Below are 18374 nucleotides of genomic sequence, written 5' to 3' on the forward strand. Positions count from 1 at the left end.
TTTTCAAAAAGTTTACAAAAAAACTTTATAAAAGTAAAAAAAACTTACTTCACAAACTTTTTACCAAACCAAACTAAACAGACCAAACCAAACCAAACCAAACAGTAAACAGACTTTTTACAAAAAAAAGTTTACAAAGTTTCCGTTTTTATACCGTTTTGTAATTCCGGGTGTAATTCCGGTGTAATTCCGGGTGTAATTCCGGGTGTAATTCCGGTGTAATTCCGGTGTAATTCCGGGTATACCGGGTGTAATTCCGTTTCGAGGATACAAAGACAGATGGTCACATAGTTGCAAATTAAGGTTCTTAGGTTCTTCCACTTATAAGTGGAACTTTAAAATAAACGGGATGCAAGGTAAGAAACGGTCAAAGAGTAAAAATAAGAAATCAATGCTCAATCAACTTTTAAGGGATGCAGAGGTTAAGGTTCATAAAAGAGCTGAACCACAGAATAGCAGGTAGGCAGACCAACAAAGGGAGGAGAACAGGTGGACAAAGGAGACACCCAGATGGCATCAATGAGACAAGATGAGCTGAAGGTCGACCAAGGTGATGGGGTTATCAAGAACAGAAAAGTTAATGGGTCAGTGTGAGTATAAAACAATGACGTTCGTAAAGAAATAGAGGGATAAACAACAATGAACAACAACTGCAAAAATGAGCGAATCTGGGACAATGGAGTGAAGAGAACATGCAGTTTGGAATTGGATAAAGAAACAAGGAATTAGTCACTGGATGTAAGATTGTGACTTGGCAAGGCTTGGACGGGACAAAGGGCTGTGGGGGCAGGGGGAGCAAAAGCAGAGGGAAGGCGATAGAGGGCTTTCAATCTGTCTGCGGTAGGATTGTATATCGGAGAAAGTGTGTCACGTCTTCAACTCAGCACTTCCTACACAAGAATCCACGTGCATTTAAGGGTGTAGTACTGGTGAAAAATTGAGAAAACTACACAGGTACCTTTGAGAGGCCTTTACGCAAATACAAAGTCAAGTTAATATGTAATTTTCAGTTTTTCTTGAAAGATATAATCTTGGCTTTAACTCAGACCAGTTTCAACGCTTCTTTGTCATATTACATGCATATAATTTGCATAAATTAGACCGTCAATAAAAAACAAGGAAAAACAAAGAACACATTTCTACTTCTATCTTCTATGTCACCTATCATTCTTTTCACACAAAACTTGGTACATGTATTATACATGTGTTACTCTACTACCTGATGAGAGGATTTTGTGAAATTATGTCAAATGTTCACTAATTAGCTAATTATGCCAATTACCAGATAAAACTTGGTTGTCCTTCAATAAATCCACAATGGCTACTCCTATAAACAAAAGCCTTCATCATTTTAAAGGAAGTGATATTCTGAATATCCTGTCCAAATTTCAGCCCAAAAGAATGATGCAAATTAAAGTTATAACAAATTTCATGCAAAATATTATATTGAATTGAATTGAAATTTGAATTTTTCAATAATTAGGGGTACTTCTATGACCTATAATAGCATGATTCTTGTTTATAAGACTATAAGGAAACTGTTCAGCAAAAAAAAATCAAAAAAAATCACCTGTTCACCTGTACTACACCCTTAAAGATAGACATAAGATACATTAGGAAATTAATGCAATGTAAAATAACGATCAGGGGTTATAATTTATATTACAACCTCGATTTAGCCACACCTTTATGATTCCGTGTATATTCGAACAATAACCAGGCTCAGTGGTCTAATGGTTACAACGTCCACTTCGAGTCTGGGAGGTTGGTGGTTCCAAACCCTGGCTGAGCCATAACAAAGACTTAAAAAATGGTATGCGCTGCATCCTTGCTTGACTCGCAGCATTTAAGAGGATAGAGCATGGACAAACACCGCTAGCGAAGCAATGTGCAAACCACCCAGAATAACCCTTGCCAAGAAACTGCTTTGGCTGCACCAACGTTCTGGGGGAGAGTACAGCACATCAGGATCAAATAAATTTGAACAATATCCAAAACATTTCCTCTGCACCTCCTGGAAAAAACGTTTTTATTACCCTCGCCAGAGGAGAGCGTATTGCACTTGAGTCCGTTTGTTTGTTTGTTACTTGCAAAATCGAAGATTTTTCAAGTATATTGGTCGGTTGCATTTGTGGTTCTGTCTGTTTGTCTGTCTGTTTGTTTGTCTGTTTGTTTGTCACCGGCCCACAGGTCACAATTCTAAACCGATCATCACGAAACTTCACCAAATGGTAGAGTTGGTCATAAGCAAGAAGCCTATTGTTTTTGGGGTCAAAAGGTCAAAATGTCAACAAAGGCCTAAGGTCACCAACTTTGCCAAATTTCTAAAATCCTAAATTTTCATATGATTGACTTGAAATTTGAAGAGCATTTCCATATATGGTCACTGAATTCAACCACCAAGTATTTTTTAGGTCAGCATAGGCCGAGATTTCTAAAATCCTCAATTTTCATCCGATTGACTTGAAAATTGAACAGCATTTGCACATTGAGTCACTAAATAGGGAAACTATTTTTGAGGTCAAAAAGTCAAAGGTCAACTCAAGGTCAACCTTCCAAAATCATCATTTTTTATCTGAAAAATCGGCACTTTTCATCATGTTCAGCCAAGCATTGATCAAGATCGTCAATTTTAATCTTGATGAAATGGACAACTTGCTGTATCAATGGAAAACCTTTTGGGGGGAGATGGGGTGGGGGGGGGGGGGGGAGGGGGAGGGGGGGGTTTGCAAGAATCACGCTCCACATGATGTCTTCTTGTTTGTTTTTCTGTCTGTTTGTTACTTGCCGGAAAAGATTCCGGCAAGTATGTTGATCGGTCGGTTTGTCTGTCTGTTTGTCTTTGTTTGCAGTACTACGTCTACACCGTTGCACGTAGAATCGCCAAACTTTACAAACATATTTGTCTTGCCCTGGAATAGACTGTGCCCAATTGATGACGTCACCGATCACCTGGTTCGGCCGCCATCTTGAAAAGCCGAAAAACTTTGTACCTCTATATCTCCGAAAGTGCTGAACAGAAAATTTTTTGACATGGCTCATTGTAAATAACTCTCCATGGGGAATAAAATATGTTAATGATGATGTCATAAGTGCCTCCATTATGACATCATCATTTTTCATCATAATTCGACAAGTACAAAACTTCATCCAATCAAGATGCAATTTTTTGAGTGACATGACGGCATAAACTTGTGGAGGAAAAAAAATAATGATGACGCAATCGGTCACGTGGTTCGGCCGCCATCTTGGAAAAACCGAAAAACGTTGCACCTCTACATCTCCAAAAGTGCTGAATAGAAAAAATTGAGACATGGCTCATTGTAAAGAACTCTCCATGGGGAATAAAATATGTTAATGATGATGTAATAGGTGCCTCCATTATGACGTCATAATTCAGCAAGTACAAAACTTCATCCGATCAAGATGAAATTTATTGAGCATCAAGGAATGAATTAGTTTAGAAAACAAATAATCATGACATCATCAATCACGTGGTTTGGCCGCCATATTTGTTCAAAATGGCTGATAAAAAAGTACATTCCGGCAAGTCCTCGGTCTCTGACCGATTTTTCATTTGTGTCTGTTTGTTTGTCCGCACAGAATAAATATGATTTTCTCTGCAACCGTTGGTCTGGTTGACAGGAAATTTTCACCATAGGTGCAACTCCACCTGTGTAATTTTGTAATGATAATTATGACGTCATAGGTCACGTATTTCAGCAGCCATATTAGAAGAAACGAAAATTTTTGCATCTCTATATCTCCGAAAGTGCTGAATAGAAAAAATTGAGACATGGCTCATTGTAAAGAACTCTCGATGGGGATTAAAATATGTTAATGATGATGTCATAGGTACCCATCGGTCACGTGGTTCGGCCGCCAAAATTTGTTTTAACACAAAAGCCTTTAAAACCACTGAAAACACATCCTGGTGACGGTCTGCAATCTCTGATTGCTCTTTCTAGTTATTATATATGCTAGCGTGACTTGACGCACTCTGCGTGCCTCTCCATGCATCGTTTCAGAGGGATAGGCATCTTTGACCATTTTGATGTCTTTAGGGTCTTCAGGGTCTTTTGGGTCTTCAGGGGCTTTTGGGTCTTAAGGGTCCTTTGGTTCCTCTAGGTCTTTAAGGGTCTATGGGGGTCATCATGGTGCTTTGGGTCTTCAGGGTATTTTAGGGTCTTTTGGATTTAAAGGATATTGGGGTCTTCAGGGTCTTTGTGGTCTTCAGGGTGTTTTGGGTCTTCATGGTCTTTTGGGTATTTTGGGGCTTTTGGATCCTCAGGGCCTTGAAGGGTATTTTGGGTCTTTGGGGTGTTTTGGGTATTCAGGGGTCTTGGTGGTATTAAGGGTATTGGGGGAATTAAAGGGTCGTCAAAGGTCTGAGGGATCTCAGTAGTCTAAACGTAATGAAGAGGGTCAATTAAGAGGGTGTTAATAATTCGTTTTGAAGAAGAAGAAGACGTTGTGGTCGCATACATAACGACATAACCATATACGTTTGATCTACTATATTAATATTATATAGATATATATACAGTCATGTGAAAAAGTAAGTACACCACATGTAAAGTTTTGACTTTTTCAACATATTTCAACATACAGATGTTTGATCTTCATTTCAACAATATTGATAGATAAAGGTGATATAATATCACAAATATCATGAAACATTTACATTTTGTAGTCCATTGTATAATTTAAATAAACATAAATGCAAATTTTGCATGTGCAAAAAGTAAGTACACCCCGACATTTATCACTACTTCAAATACCTAAAACTAGAATCAGATGCACCAGCTCAGGTGCAACTGATTAGAACATCGTTAGAGAGGATCTTGTAGGAAACTGTCTTATTTAAACCTCAGACATTTAGTTTGGTTTTCTCTTTGTTGTTGAAGTGTGCGGCGTCACCATGCCGAGATCAAAAGAGCTCTCTGAGGCCTTCAGAAAGAAGGTTATAGATGCCTATGAGTCTGGGAAGGGATTTAAAAAGATCTCCAAACAATTTGAAATCAATTAATTCGACTGTCCAGATGATCATCTACAGGTGGAGAAGATTCCAAACAACTGCCAACTTGTCAACCTGGGGTGACAGTGTGGGCTGGCCTGTCCTGCAAAGGTGTCGTTGGACCTATCATTCTGCACAGGACTGTCGATCAACACGTGTATCTGAACATGCTGATGGATACAATCATACCACAGGTACGCGAACAACAGCAGCAGGACGACTTCTACTTTCAGCAGGATGGGGCGCCACCGCACTCACTGTGCGTGCGCTACTTGACAAAGAATTTCCCAACAGGTGGATTGGACGTCGGGGAACCGTTGACTGGCCACCATGTTCGCCGGATCTCACCCCTATGGACTTCTTTTTCTGGGGATGTGTAAAAGACAGGGTTTTCGCACGCAAGCCACGTTCTGTTGATGCCATGATTGAGTTCATACGGGAGGCTTGCCAGGAAATTGATGCTGATAAAGACCTTTGTGCCAGATTGTGCATGGGTGTCCACACTCGACTAGTGGAGTGTGTGAATGCCGGGGGCAAACAGTTTGAACATTTGAGGGATTAATATGTTTATTATTGATATGTTATTATTGATATGCTTGTATAATCAATAAAATACGTTTTGTGCACACGTTTTGTTTTTCATTACTGTATACCTACTTTTTCAGCCCCCTGTATATAGGTTAGAGCACTAAATTATATATAGTCATATCACTACTCTCAACCCATCCAGGTCGACTCCATGTAGTGGGTGGAAACAATATGTAATGTACCGTGTGGCAGGCAGTGCTTATCGCTCCAGGCAAGGCGCAGCATTAGCTGTATGGGACACTTTACTGGTGGTTCTCCACTCACAGTATGGAGTCGTATAATATTTGATATTGTTATATATAGAGTCGTGGCCATAAATATTGGCACCTTGCACTTTTTTCAAATAACTCACAATTTTCTCTAAAATTAAGTTGAAATTGACAAAAGTATTTGGTCTCCACAATTCTTTCTCTACACTCTTTCAGACAGAGTGATCTCCACACTCTTTCAAGAGAGAAACCACGAGCCAAGAAGAAGTTAAGAGGAAGAAAACTCGTGAACTTCGACCGTTTGCCGTCGAATCCCGAAAATCAGAGCAAGCCAAGAGAGACACCACGAGCCAAGACGAGCAGAGACAGTCAAGAGCCTGACAAAAATGTCGGGCAGAGCGTTATTTTATAGTCAAGGCTCTGACGTAATCCGTGCCTGCTCCACCAATCCCATAGTCCCATCTTAGCAGTCATTGAGCCAAACAAATTCCGGACCAATCACTGCCCTTCGGGGCATGGCCTTACGGACCTCCTGTGCCTGTGTGCTCACCAGGTCGGTGGTATCAGCGGTAGTTTTCAATGTCCTTCTTCCGGTTCGTTTTTATTTAGGGTTATAAATGCACAATTTCTTGTGAGGTGTGTGTGCTGCTGGTGTCATAAGGAACAGTGGAAAAATAACAGAGGCCATTACATACAGGGGATGAATTACCCATAATCCCTAACTAATTAACATACCCCACCCCTCGTGGGATGTTACATCAAAACAACCGTTAAATCACACGTTGAATCAAAGAAAACGTAGCATAATTCAAATAAAGCGATGAAAAATAAACAACATGATTAATTGCTTCAAGTGATGGTGGTAGCTTAAACGAATTAAGCTAAACGGATACATCGCAAACATAAAGTAAGAATATATACCCAAGTGACAGCAACCGAGGTAATAATTTATATGCTTGGTGACGCAGTTTCTCTGGTACGTTTCTGCATGAGAGGGCCAATTGCTAGTGGTAAGTCCAACACCTCCTCTGTGAGAGACAACAGACTCCTCCACATGCCATGCCTCCAAAATCCTCCTTCTTCGTTTACTGGGGGTTGCACCCAAAATGCTGGCATTATCCCACAGGGGAACATGGCCAGCCTTCAGACCATGTTTGGCAATGGCAGATCTCTCTGGATAGTTGCACTCAAAGGCCTTGCGGTGCTCATTGACCCGTTGTCTTAATGTTCTCCCTGTCTCTCCAATATATTCAGCCCCACAAACACAGGGAACCCTGTATACCACCCCTGCCTGGTCATTCCTGGGAAGCTTATCCTTGACATGCATAATGCAACCTTCACATACACGGATTATTCTTACGATTCCTTACGGATCGCCAACTCGTAGTCAATCACAAGCATCCGTAAATAACTCGCTGGTATCCGTAGATAACTCGTCACAACTCGCAACAACGTTTGACATGTCAAAAATCATCTTCCGTTATTTATGGATGCTTGCGATTGACTACGAGTTGGCGATCCATAAGGACTCGTAAGAATAATCCGTGTATGTAAAGGCACCCTAAGTGCCTGTTTCATGATGAACATAGGTTTGTAACTTACCCACACACCTGCCAATTTTAAAACTCTGCCAATCCTTTGGGACACCCTTGGCACAAAAGGCAAAACACAATAACCTTTTGGTTGCTCCTGTGGGAAAGACCTGTTGCGAGGCTTCGCCTAGATCACATCCCTTTTTGGTAACAATCTGTCCGGGTCGCCTTTGGTCCTCAATACATCCTGTAGATGTTTTACCTCTCTCCTTTTATCTTTGATTGTCGATGGTAAATCACGTGCCCTTTTAAGGAGGGTGTGCACAACAGCTCGTTTGTGGTCCATGGGATGGTAAGAGTCAAAATCCAAGTACTGGTCAGTGTGAGTGGGTTTCCTGTAAACAGTAATGTTCAAATTTCCTCTTGGACCCCTCGTCACCCAGGTGTCCAGGAAGGCGATGGATCCATTCCGTTCCTTTTCAAGGGTGAAACTGATGGAAGGAAAGGTCTTCCCAATAGCCTCATGTATGTTACTAACTGACTCGCTGGGACAGATGACAAACGTGTCGTCCACGTAATGATACCATACACTTGGCTGTGTTATGAGGGATGGGATGGTACTTTCCTCCAACTCCTCCATCACCATGTTTGCCACCACAGCAGATACAGGAGAGTTGTTAGTCGGCCATGTTAGGGTTAGGGTTAGGGTTAGGGTTAGGGTTAGGGTTAGGGTTAGGGTTAGGGTTGGGTTGTTAGGGTTAGGGTTAGGGTTGTTAGGGTTAGGGTTAGGGTTAGGGTTAGCAATCAGCATCATACATAGACATAAAGGCGACCTCTTCTTCACCCTTAATATACTGAACCATCTCACATGATACACCCTCTCGTGCTATATATTGATGTATGGTGTGGTACAGTAATTGGAAGTATTTTTAAGGCGATTTGTGTTCCACAATGTTCCGATATACACTATATAATTCAACTTAAATAAAGGTTTAAAGATGATTAAAAGCGTAAACTATGAACAAATTAATTCTGGGGTTTATCGTCATTTTCCCCAGTGTCTATTACATCACCCTATCTACCAAGTTACAATCGGTCTTCGTGCTGTTGTTTGTGTCCTTTATATTTTATAACATCCTTAAAAACAGTAAGTTTCCTGTTTGGAATGATTTCCAATTTTGCTTGACTTCCAGGCAGGCAGAGTAACAAATTTATCTCACTCCTCTCTGAGCATGTGCACATCAGACGAGATTGCATGCAATTTGACAAATTTAGAGCCAAACTTCTGCTAAACTGCAGGTTTATGTTCCGATTCATGTTCCTTCCCCCCGCTTTTTGCTTCGTGCAAGGGTAACGACTGGAACCACATTGATTACAAGCAAATATTTTATCAAAGCTATAATAGGACCGAAATTGAAGGATACAGGATAATAAATATTCAATGCTCTGGATCAGCAGGGGCAACTAAAGAACAAGGGGAAATAAATGAAATAAAAAATACCGACCATGACAAAGAACCGACAACAGGACCGAGCATACGCCGCTGCAAAACGAACCAACTCTGAAAGCCGGATCTCCTCTTTATTGCTCGGTGTCCATTGTGGTGCTGCAACTCTCTCTTCCACCACTCCATATTCTCTTTGAATCTCCCAAGCTCTCAATATCTTAACTCTCTCCATTCTCCCTAATTCTGCAATACATAATCTCAACTGCCAACTGTCGCTGCTGTGCTCCTTTAACCTGTCTCACTTCCATACTCCACCAACAGTTTTTCTGTAAACCAGCCAACCTATCAGGTGAGTCGGCTCAGGTAACAGTGAGTTCAAACCAGCCACCGGGAGTGGATGTGTACATACATGTTCATATGTTCAGCCCACCTGCAGATTGACAGTCAACCTCGGTTGAGAGGAAAACTGGAATAAATTAAATCACAATTTTTGCAACAATATGTACAAGGTCCTCCATTAACTCTAAAGAAGTTGAAAACAAAAATTCACAAAACAACCCCATTGAAAATAGGCAGCAAACTTTATATTTCCTCTAAAAGATGGAAGCTCAGGAATGCTGTGGCCTTGCAGCTTGCGTGCAACCTTTTATTCGACTTCAAAACTTACAACACAGAGTGGAAAGTGAAGCACACATTATGGAAAAAGGGTGTTTCGAAGGAAAACCATGCTATAATTGAGTGACAAGAAATGCATAACGGGAAGTAAAAAGTAGCCACAGATGTTCCATCACAGGCTATAACTGGGACCCTTTCTGCTGAGCAATATTTCCATCCACATTCGTCCTTTGAAATCGAAACGTATGGGAAAAATTTCACACACGGAATAATAGAGTTTAAACAGACAGACAGAGACTTAATGCAGAAGTTCATGTAAAAGGGGAAAATGTAGTGAAAGAACAAAGTTTAAAAAATAAATGTGTCATATTGGTGATTTTTTGTTATTTTTTGTTAAAGGTTTTTATTGATTTTTTATTCCTCTCCACATTCTTACTGATCATCTTTCATATCAATAACCTTAGTTATATTTCATTGCTTTGCAGTATGTATTATTATGATTATTCATAATATTGTTAAAAACAATAATACTAGAATGGCACTCGGTGGAGAGCATACCTCCGCCAACCTGAACGGTTTACGTCTTGTATCCCACTGATAGGCGTCCTTGTCAAATATCCAACCTGTCCAGCAAGTTTTGTCCGAATCCGTCCATAACGTTTTGAGATATCGTGCTAAATATCGGTTTTTGCCCACTAACTCGATGGTGAAGAATCACTTTAAAAAATTCTCAGATCCAGATATGGATTCGGATCTTCAACAAAATCGAATCGATTCGTCCTTGTCAAATATCCAACCTGTCCATCAAGTTTTGTCCGAATCCGTCCATAACGTTTTGAGATATCGTGCTAAATATCGGTTTTTGCCCACTAACTCGATGGTGAAGAATCACTTTAAAAAATTCTCAGATCGATATACGGATCGGGATCTTCACCAAAATCGAATCATTTCGTCCTTGTCACATACACAGCCGATTCACCAAATTTCGTCCGAATCCGTCCACAACTTTTCACAGACAGACAGACAGACAGGGGTGGAAACAACCTCCACCCACCTTCGGTGGCGCAGGTAATAATTATTTTGTTGAAAAGACTCGTGGAATAATATAATAAGAACAATGGCTGCTTATTATGGTTATTTTTCGCGATTCTTCCTATTTTAGCCGAAAGATAAGTGGGCAGATTGTAGTTAAGGCGAAGGGGGTCTTGGTTGCACTTCCTAAACGGCTCGCCCAACGCCCCTGCGCTAGACCAAAAATAACAACGGGCGGTCAGCACAGGGTGCTAGATAAGAAGGGTGGGTGACTCGGTGGGCAGGTATCGGGCAGGGCAGCATAGATATCTCAGAATGGAAAGGTCAAGTGGCGAGTGGGCCCAAGGGGGCTCCAGAGCTGCATGGGTCGCTGGGTTATCGGGAGACTGGGGGTGTCACAGGCGCGGTCGCGCATTATCCCGCCCGACAGTTTGCCTAATGGCAGTAAGAGATGCCTGTCTTTCTTTATGGAAGCTTTTAGGAAAGTCAATGCTGTGATTAAGCACGCAAGTGGCTGCTGGGCTACCTGAACCAAAAGCTCGTAAAATAGACCTCATATCCGGTGGACTATTACAGTACGAGACTAAATCTTATCGATTGGGGAGCAGGCTGCTATACAACTTCCCTAAGCACACAGCCATGCAAAAGGACATAAAAAACCAAAATGTCTTATCTACTTCGTATGCGCTTGTGACGTGTAATGTAACCCCCAATGCCCATACTGTAAGCGATTGAGATGTGTAAACCCCAATACCCGGTCTGTAAGTGCTTGTGACCTGTAAACATCAATACCCAATCTGTAAGCGCTTGTGACGTGTAACCCCAAATACACAGTCTGTAAGTGCTTGTGACGTGTAACCCCAAAACGCAGTCTGTAAGCGCTTGTGACGTCTAACCCACACTACACCGTCTGTAAGCCCTTGTAGGTATAACCCCAAATACCCAGTCTGTAAGTGCTTGTGACGTGTAACCCCCAATGCGCAGTCTGTAAGTGCTTGTGACGTGTAACCCCCAATGCGCAGTCTGTAAGTGCTTGTGTCGTGTAACCCCCAATAGGCAGTCTGTAAGCGCTTGCGACGTGTAACCCCCAATGCGCAGTCTGTAAGTGCTTGTGACGTGTAACCCCCAATACGCAGTCTGTAAGCGCTTGTGACGTGTAACCCCCAATGCGCAGTCTGTAAGTGCTTGTGACGTGTAACCCCCAATGCGCAGTCTGTAAGTGCTTGTGACGTGTAACCCCCAATAGGCAGTCTGTAAGCGCTTGTGACGTGTAACCCCCAATGCGCAGTCTGTAAGTGCTTGTGACGTGTAACCCCCAATACGCAGTCTGTAAGTGCTTGTGTCGTGTAACCCCCAATAGGCAGTCTGTAAGCGCTTGCGACGTGTAACCCCCAATGCGCAGTCTGTAAGTGCTTGTGACGTGTAACCCCCAATGCGCAGTCTGTAAGTGCTTGTGACGTGTTACCACCAATACCCAGTCTGTAAGAGCTTGTGACTTGTAATCCCCAATTTGTAAGTATAAACCAGGACATAAATAATAATGAACAGGGATGGATTTTTTTCTCAAATCGTGATCAGTATTCCTGACCTGACATACCTCCGTTTAATCACCCGAACAATCGTTCTTGTTATATTCTTCCACCAATTTATTTTTGTGACTTTTCAAAGGGCGGGCAGGAAACAAACCCAAGAGGTATGCACACTAGGCCTCTGATTTGTCTGGTCTGCATTTGAATATCGGTTCAGGTATAAAGTGTCGTCCTGTGTGTCGAAGCTGGGTCATTCATCAATGTGTGTGTCGTCCCTTGGATGGCGTCCTGTCTGCCACAAATAGTTGATTCAACTGTAACTTTAAGTTGGTACAACTTTACTACTAGTCCAACTTTAACGGCCCCAATTATTCCCACTTTGGTGTGGAGTCGGTGGGAGGAAGCTTTTGGCCCAAGTCTTTCACGAACTGGCTGGCCAGGCCTGACATTCCACCGAAGGTAATTTGAGCAGGAATTTGCAATTTGGGAAGGATGCTGGCAAGAAGTCTCCTTCTCTTCTTGAAGGACACCGTGGAATCATTAACGTCCACCAACTAGAGCTGGCAGACGGAACATTGTCCATCCGACGGACGACGCACACGCTGACGGTGGGGGCACCATGATGACAGTTTTATGTGTAGCCCAGTCCGCCAGTCAAGATTCGAACCCAGGCGAGATAACTCAGAGGCGAATGCACATACCTTTAAAAGTTAACCTGCCAGCTCGAGGATTTATCATTAATAGGGGGCCCGTTGGACCAACTTTTCATTTGTCTTCACCACCTTGCAGCATACCTGCCTGCCGGACTCGGGGGTCTTTTGGGTCCTCGGAGTCTTTTGGGTGCTCGGGGACTTTGGGGTCTTTTCGGTCTTCTGGGTCCTCACCATCGGGGACTTATGGGTCCTCAGCGACTGTTGGATTCTTTGGGTCTTTGGGGGTCTTAAATATCTCAGGGGTCTTAAAGGGTCTTCAAAGCTCGAAGGGGTCTCAGCAGTCTAAAGAGTTGAAAGGTACATTTCAATTGCACGTAATTAATTAATAACCGTACGTAATTAAACAAGTACAAAAAGTTTTAATTAAAACAAAAGCCGCGTCGATGTTACACAATGCCTAGATGCAGCTGTGCCTATAACGTCGATGTTATAGGCACAGGACATTCCTATTGATTCGATTACTTGATGTTATTTTTGTGCAAAGTGAAAATATATCTCGGCAATTTCCCGTGTGTGGCGACGAAGTTTTAATATATCTCGGCATTTTCCCGTCTGTTATTTCAGGCGGTGTATGACTGACCATGCCGCGATTTAAAAAAAATATATCTCGGCAATTTCCCGTGTGTGGCGACACGTGAATGAAGCTATGCTCCTCTCTCCACATTATTGTGACGACGTATAAATTAAATATTTCATCGTGACGATTGTCATCAAATGGACGAATTTTTAATATATCTCGGCATTTTCCCGTCTGTTATTTCAGGCGGTGTATGACTGACCATGCCGCGATTTAAACAAAATATATCTCAACGGACTTGAAGTTACAGGCCTTTGAGAATTCATTTCGTTCTATAAAGGGCAACTTTCATCGGATTTTCTTCCCGTTTTTTTTCAACCGAGTCTAAAACTATGTTAGCGACTGTGAAAAATGAAATGATATATCGAATTTGATTTGAAATAAAACTGTGTGAGAGAGGAAGACACCACGGGCCTACAAAACAGGCCTCAAAGCTATGCGAGTTAATAAAATGGTGGATATTTGTTTATATGAAGCCTCTCCCAAAATGGGTGGAGCTATGGTTCCCAGAATGGGTGGAGCTTTGAGGTTTTGTCTTCTCTGCAAGAACAAGAACAAGAAGAAGAAGAACAAGAAGAACAACAACAACAGCAGAGGGCACTCTACTAGTACCGACTGCAAAGCCGCAATGAGCTGGCGAAGCCAAAGCCTCTTGCCACTATTTTACCCATCACTATGGTATCAGTAGGTTAGGTAGTTGGTAGGTGTAGTAGGTAGGTGTAGTAGGTACCGTACCTGGTAAGACTTGGTAAAAGAGAAGAGCAGACAGTCCTCCCCAATACCTGCATACCTCTTGCCACTATTTTACCCATCACCATGGCATCAGTAGGTTAGGTAGTTGGTAGTAGGTAGGTTGGTAGTAGGTAGGTAGGTAGTTGGTAGTAGGTAGGTGTAGTAGGTACCGTACCTGGTAAGACTTGGTAAAAGAGAACAGCAGACAGTCCTCCCCAATACCTGCATACCTCTTGCCACTATTTTACCCATCACCATGGCATCAGTAGGTTAGGTAGTTGGTAGTAGGTAGGTAGGTAGTTGGTAGTAGGTAGGTGTAGTAGGTACCGTACCTGGTAAGACTTGGTAAAAGAGAAGAGCAGACAGTCCTCCCCAATGGCAATACCTGCATACAATACAATAAATGTCACAAGAAGCTTAAGGAAGTAACTATACGATGTGCTAGCTTAAGGCCTATTTTTAACTGGGCTTAACATACGTTTTCACAGTAAGTGTGTAGTCTTCTAACTTCAGTCGCTGTCAGGCACCAGGGCTGGTTCTCTGACTCTCCGGGCACGGCAGCTTCGTCCACCAGAAGACATTAGCTTGCAGTGATTAATTCGGTGAATTCCGTCTCAACTTCGGATATTTCTGGCCGTGAAAAACTATCCGTATTTCTAAACTAAATATGTAAACCGCTTATACCATATTTCTGGCCGTGAAAAACTATCCCGTACGGCCGCGAGATTTCTAAAAAATAATTCTTCGTCAATTTTAGAATATTTGACACCGTTTTCACCGTCCGAAACGCGTAATAATATTTTTTCAAATGCTCGAATCTCATTGGTTCTGGTCTTTGATGACGATTTTCGTTGAAGATAACAATGCTCGAATCTCATTGGTTCTGGTCTTTGATGACGATTTTCGTTGAAGGTAACGAGGTTGGTCTTAACGTATTTTAATTACTAATGAGAGGTTTCATGAGATTATGAATCAAAGAATGACGGGTGAAACAAGCTCGTATTGAACTTTTTCGCAATTGTTTTATGCAAACTTCCGCATCCGGTCGATGGCTGTCTCCAGCACTCCATCCAGTGAGCGATTTCATTTTAGACATATTTTTGCAAATGCTCGACTCTCATTGGGTCCGGTGTTTGGTGACGCGTTTTGTTGAAGATAACCAGGCCCGTGCGGGCCGATGTTGGTCTTAAATTATTTTATTAATACATCTGAGGTGCATAAGATTGTGAATCAAACGACGACGGGTGAAAGAAACTCCTAATGAACGTTTTAAATTTGTTATGCATACTTCCGCCCACGCAAGATGGCTGCGCCCACTGCGCTTCGGATTCTCGAGCCAAGGCATAATCAGGTTTTCAACATTATACGTACTCGTTTATTGACAACACCAGCTTCGCCGGCTATTAGCAGCGTCTGCGACGCGGCTAAAAACACAAAATGTTTGCCTCAGACACACACCTCATCCATTTATAGTATACTAGCAGAAGTACCCGGCGTTGCCGGGCAAGGAACGGGAGGAGGGGGAAGGGCTGGGGAGGGGAAACGGGGGGGGGTGGAGGGGAGGAGAGGGGGAGGAGAGGGGGGAGGAGAAGGGGGAGGGGGAGGGGAGGAGAGGGGGGAGGGGGAGGGGAGGAGAGGGGGGAGGGGGAGGGGAGGCGAGGGGGGAGGAGGAGGAGGGGGGGGGAAGAGGGTGGGAAGGGAGGGGGAATGGAAGGGGAGGGGAAGAGGAGGGGTGAGGAGGAGGGGGAGGGGAGTGGAGGAGGGGAAGGATGGAGGAGGGGAGGGGAAGGGGGAGGGAAGGGGAGGGATGGGAGGGGAAGGGGGAGGGAAGGGGAGGGAGAGGGGAGGGAAGGGGAGGCAGAGGAGGGTGAGGGGGAGGAGGAGGGAGGGGGAGGGGAGAAGGAGGGAGGGGGAGGGGGAGGGGAGGAGGAGGGAGGGGGAGGGGGAGGATGAGGGAGGGGGTGGGGGGGAGGAGGGAGGGGGAGGAGGGGAGGGGGAGGAGGGGAATGGGAGTGGGGGATGGGAAGGATGGAGGAGGGGAGGGGAAGGGGGAGGGAAGGGGAGGGATGGGAGGGGAAGGGGGAGGGAAAGGAAGGGAGAGGGGAGGGAAGGGGAGGCAGAGGGGGAGCACGAAGCAGATTTCGGAGACTCACCGATCCTATGACGCCCTCCATTACCGGCGTTTCCGGGCGGGGGAAGGGAGACCCATACATTCCCATCCCGTGCATTCGCCCTCTCGACTCAAGCTCACTCAGACAAGGGCCTCGCACAAATTTCACCGTGATATATGGTGCGAGTCTGGAACATCACGTGATCGCTCTGAGCGAATCAGCGAGCTGCTCTGGCACAGGCCCAATGGCCATGTCTATGCCAAAAATCAAGTACGTGAGCGAGTCTGGCACACTGAATTGAAAATATATAGAAGGCTCATACTCCGTGAAAAGTGTACCCGCCGTGTCGCCATCTTGGTTAGCACGACTCGACCAACTCGCTTCGCGGATCTCGTTTGTTTTGAACGTGTCCCAGATTTTAAAAGCCAGACAACTGTTAAAATGCCATTTTGTGCGGCAATAAACTGCTCCAATCGGTTACGGAAGGGTTGTGGAAAGACGTTTCACAGCTGTTTCAAAGACGTTTAATTCATATCGCCCAAAATCGACAAAAATCGACACAAAACACGATCGCACAAAAGGTGAAAAAACGCAATTGCTTTTCGCTCTGAATTACGTGCAAACGTGTGACGGAAATCACCATCGCCCAGCATCGAGTGCCAACCAAGATGGCGCCCGGTAGCTGCATCTCCACCTATGTGGTGTGAATGGCAATGGTCATTCTATATATTTTCAGTTCAGTGGTCTGGCGGAGAAGATGGAACATCACGTGATCGCTCTGAGCGAATCAGCGAGCTGCTCTGGCACATGCTGGGATTCAGTGTATAATGTCCTCGCTGAAATGCGCTGAGGTAAATATGAATAAAAAATATGGATCTCGTCATCTGAGGTCATTTTTAGGTGGGCCATGTCCTTCCCAGGCTCAATGGCCATGTCAAGTACGTGAGCCTCTCCGTTTAGGAGTCTATAGGTAACATACATACACATACACACACACACACACACACACACAGTGTTTTATTTATATAGATTTTACGAAAGTCGATGATGGAATTTGCACGACATGTCCACATCTGTGATTTCATATTCCTTTTACAGATAAACAGTGACGTCACTTTGGCGACACTCGAGTCGACCTGTCCGCTCGTTGTCATTACAACACGAAGTCTGTATGTATGTACGGTCGCAGCATTCGATACGTTCGTACAACGTCCTCGCTCACACTGGCAGCGAGTGAACCGTTGCACACGGACAAGAGTGCAGAGGAAAAGGGCTGAGAATGTCGAACAAGGCGTGGTCCACGAAACAACAACACAACGAGGAAGCTCATAGTTATTTGTTTTGTTTTTGTTAAAATGAAGTTCAGCGACTCATGGGAGTTCGCATCTCTCCTTTCTTATAACTTTTGTTGTGTTTGGCGAGGGTTCCACATGACAATAAGCGTTAAATACGCATTGCACTTCAACTTTGACCTTCTCAGCTGGTGGTGTATTGTAAAGTGCACTGTTTGCTTTGCCAACCCATTGATACCTTGTTTTGGAATATTTATTTGCTCATTTACACACAACGTACAAAGCTCGTGTTGATGGAAAATTTTCTGAATCTATGTGATCAATCACGTGACCCATCACTTCCATGAGCCCACATAAATAAATCAACCATAAAATAAGCAAATAAACCACCGTTTAGTTTATTTACATACATAATATATACATACATAATATATACATACATAATATATACATACATAATATATACATACATACATAATATATACATACATACATATATATATATATATATATATATATATATATACATACATACATAATAAAAAAACAAAATATATGTATATAAAATATAACACATAAATATATATATAAATATATATAACTATCAATAAAATAATAAAATAAATAATTAATATAAAATATAATATAATATATAAATACATAATATATAATATATAAATAAATAAATAAAATAAAATAATGAAAAAAAATGAAAAATCACTCATAGAGCGACACTTGGCAAAAGAGAACAAAGTAGAATGGCACTCAGTGGAGAATCCTTTTGACCTCACAAATAATTAAGTGGTTGACTTTTGGCCTATGTTGACATTAGGACCTATGTTGACCTCAAAATAGTTGGTGGTTGAATTATGTGACCTGATATGCAAATAGTCTTCAAATTTAAAGTTAATCGGAAGAAAATTGACAAATTTTAGAAATTTGGCCTATGTTGCCCTTTTGGAATATGGTGATCTCAAAAA

The sequence above is a fragment of the Myxine glutinosa genome, chromosome 3 (assembly GCF_964187855.1).
Source record: "Myxine glutinosa chromosome 3, kmMyxGlut1.1, whole genome shotgun sequence".
NCBI classification, from domain to species: domain Eukaryota; kingdom Metazoa; phylum Chordata; class Myxini; order Myxiniformes; family Myxinidae; genus Myxine; species Myxine glutinosa.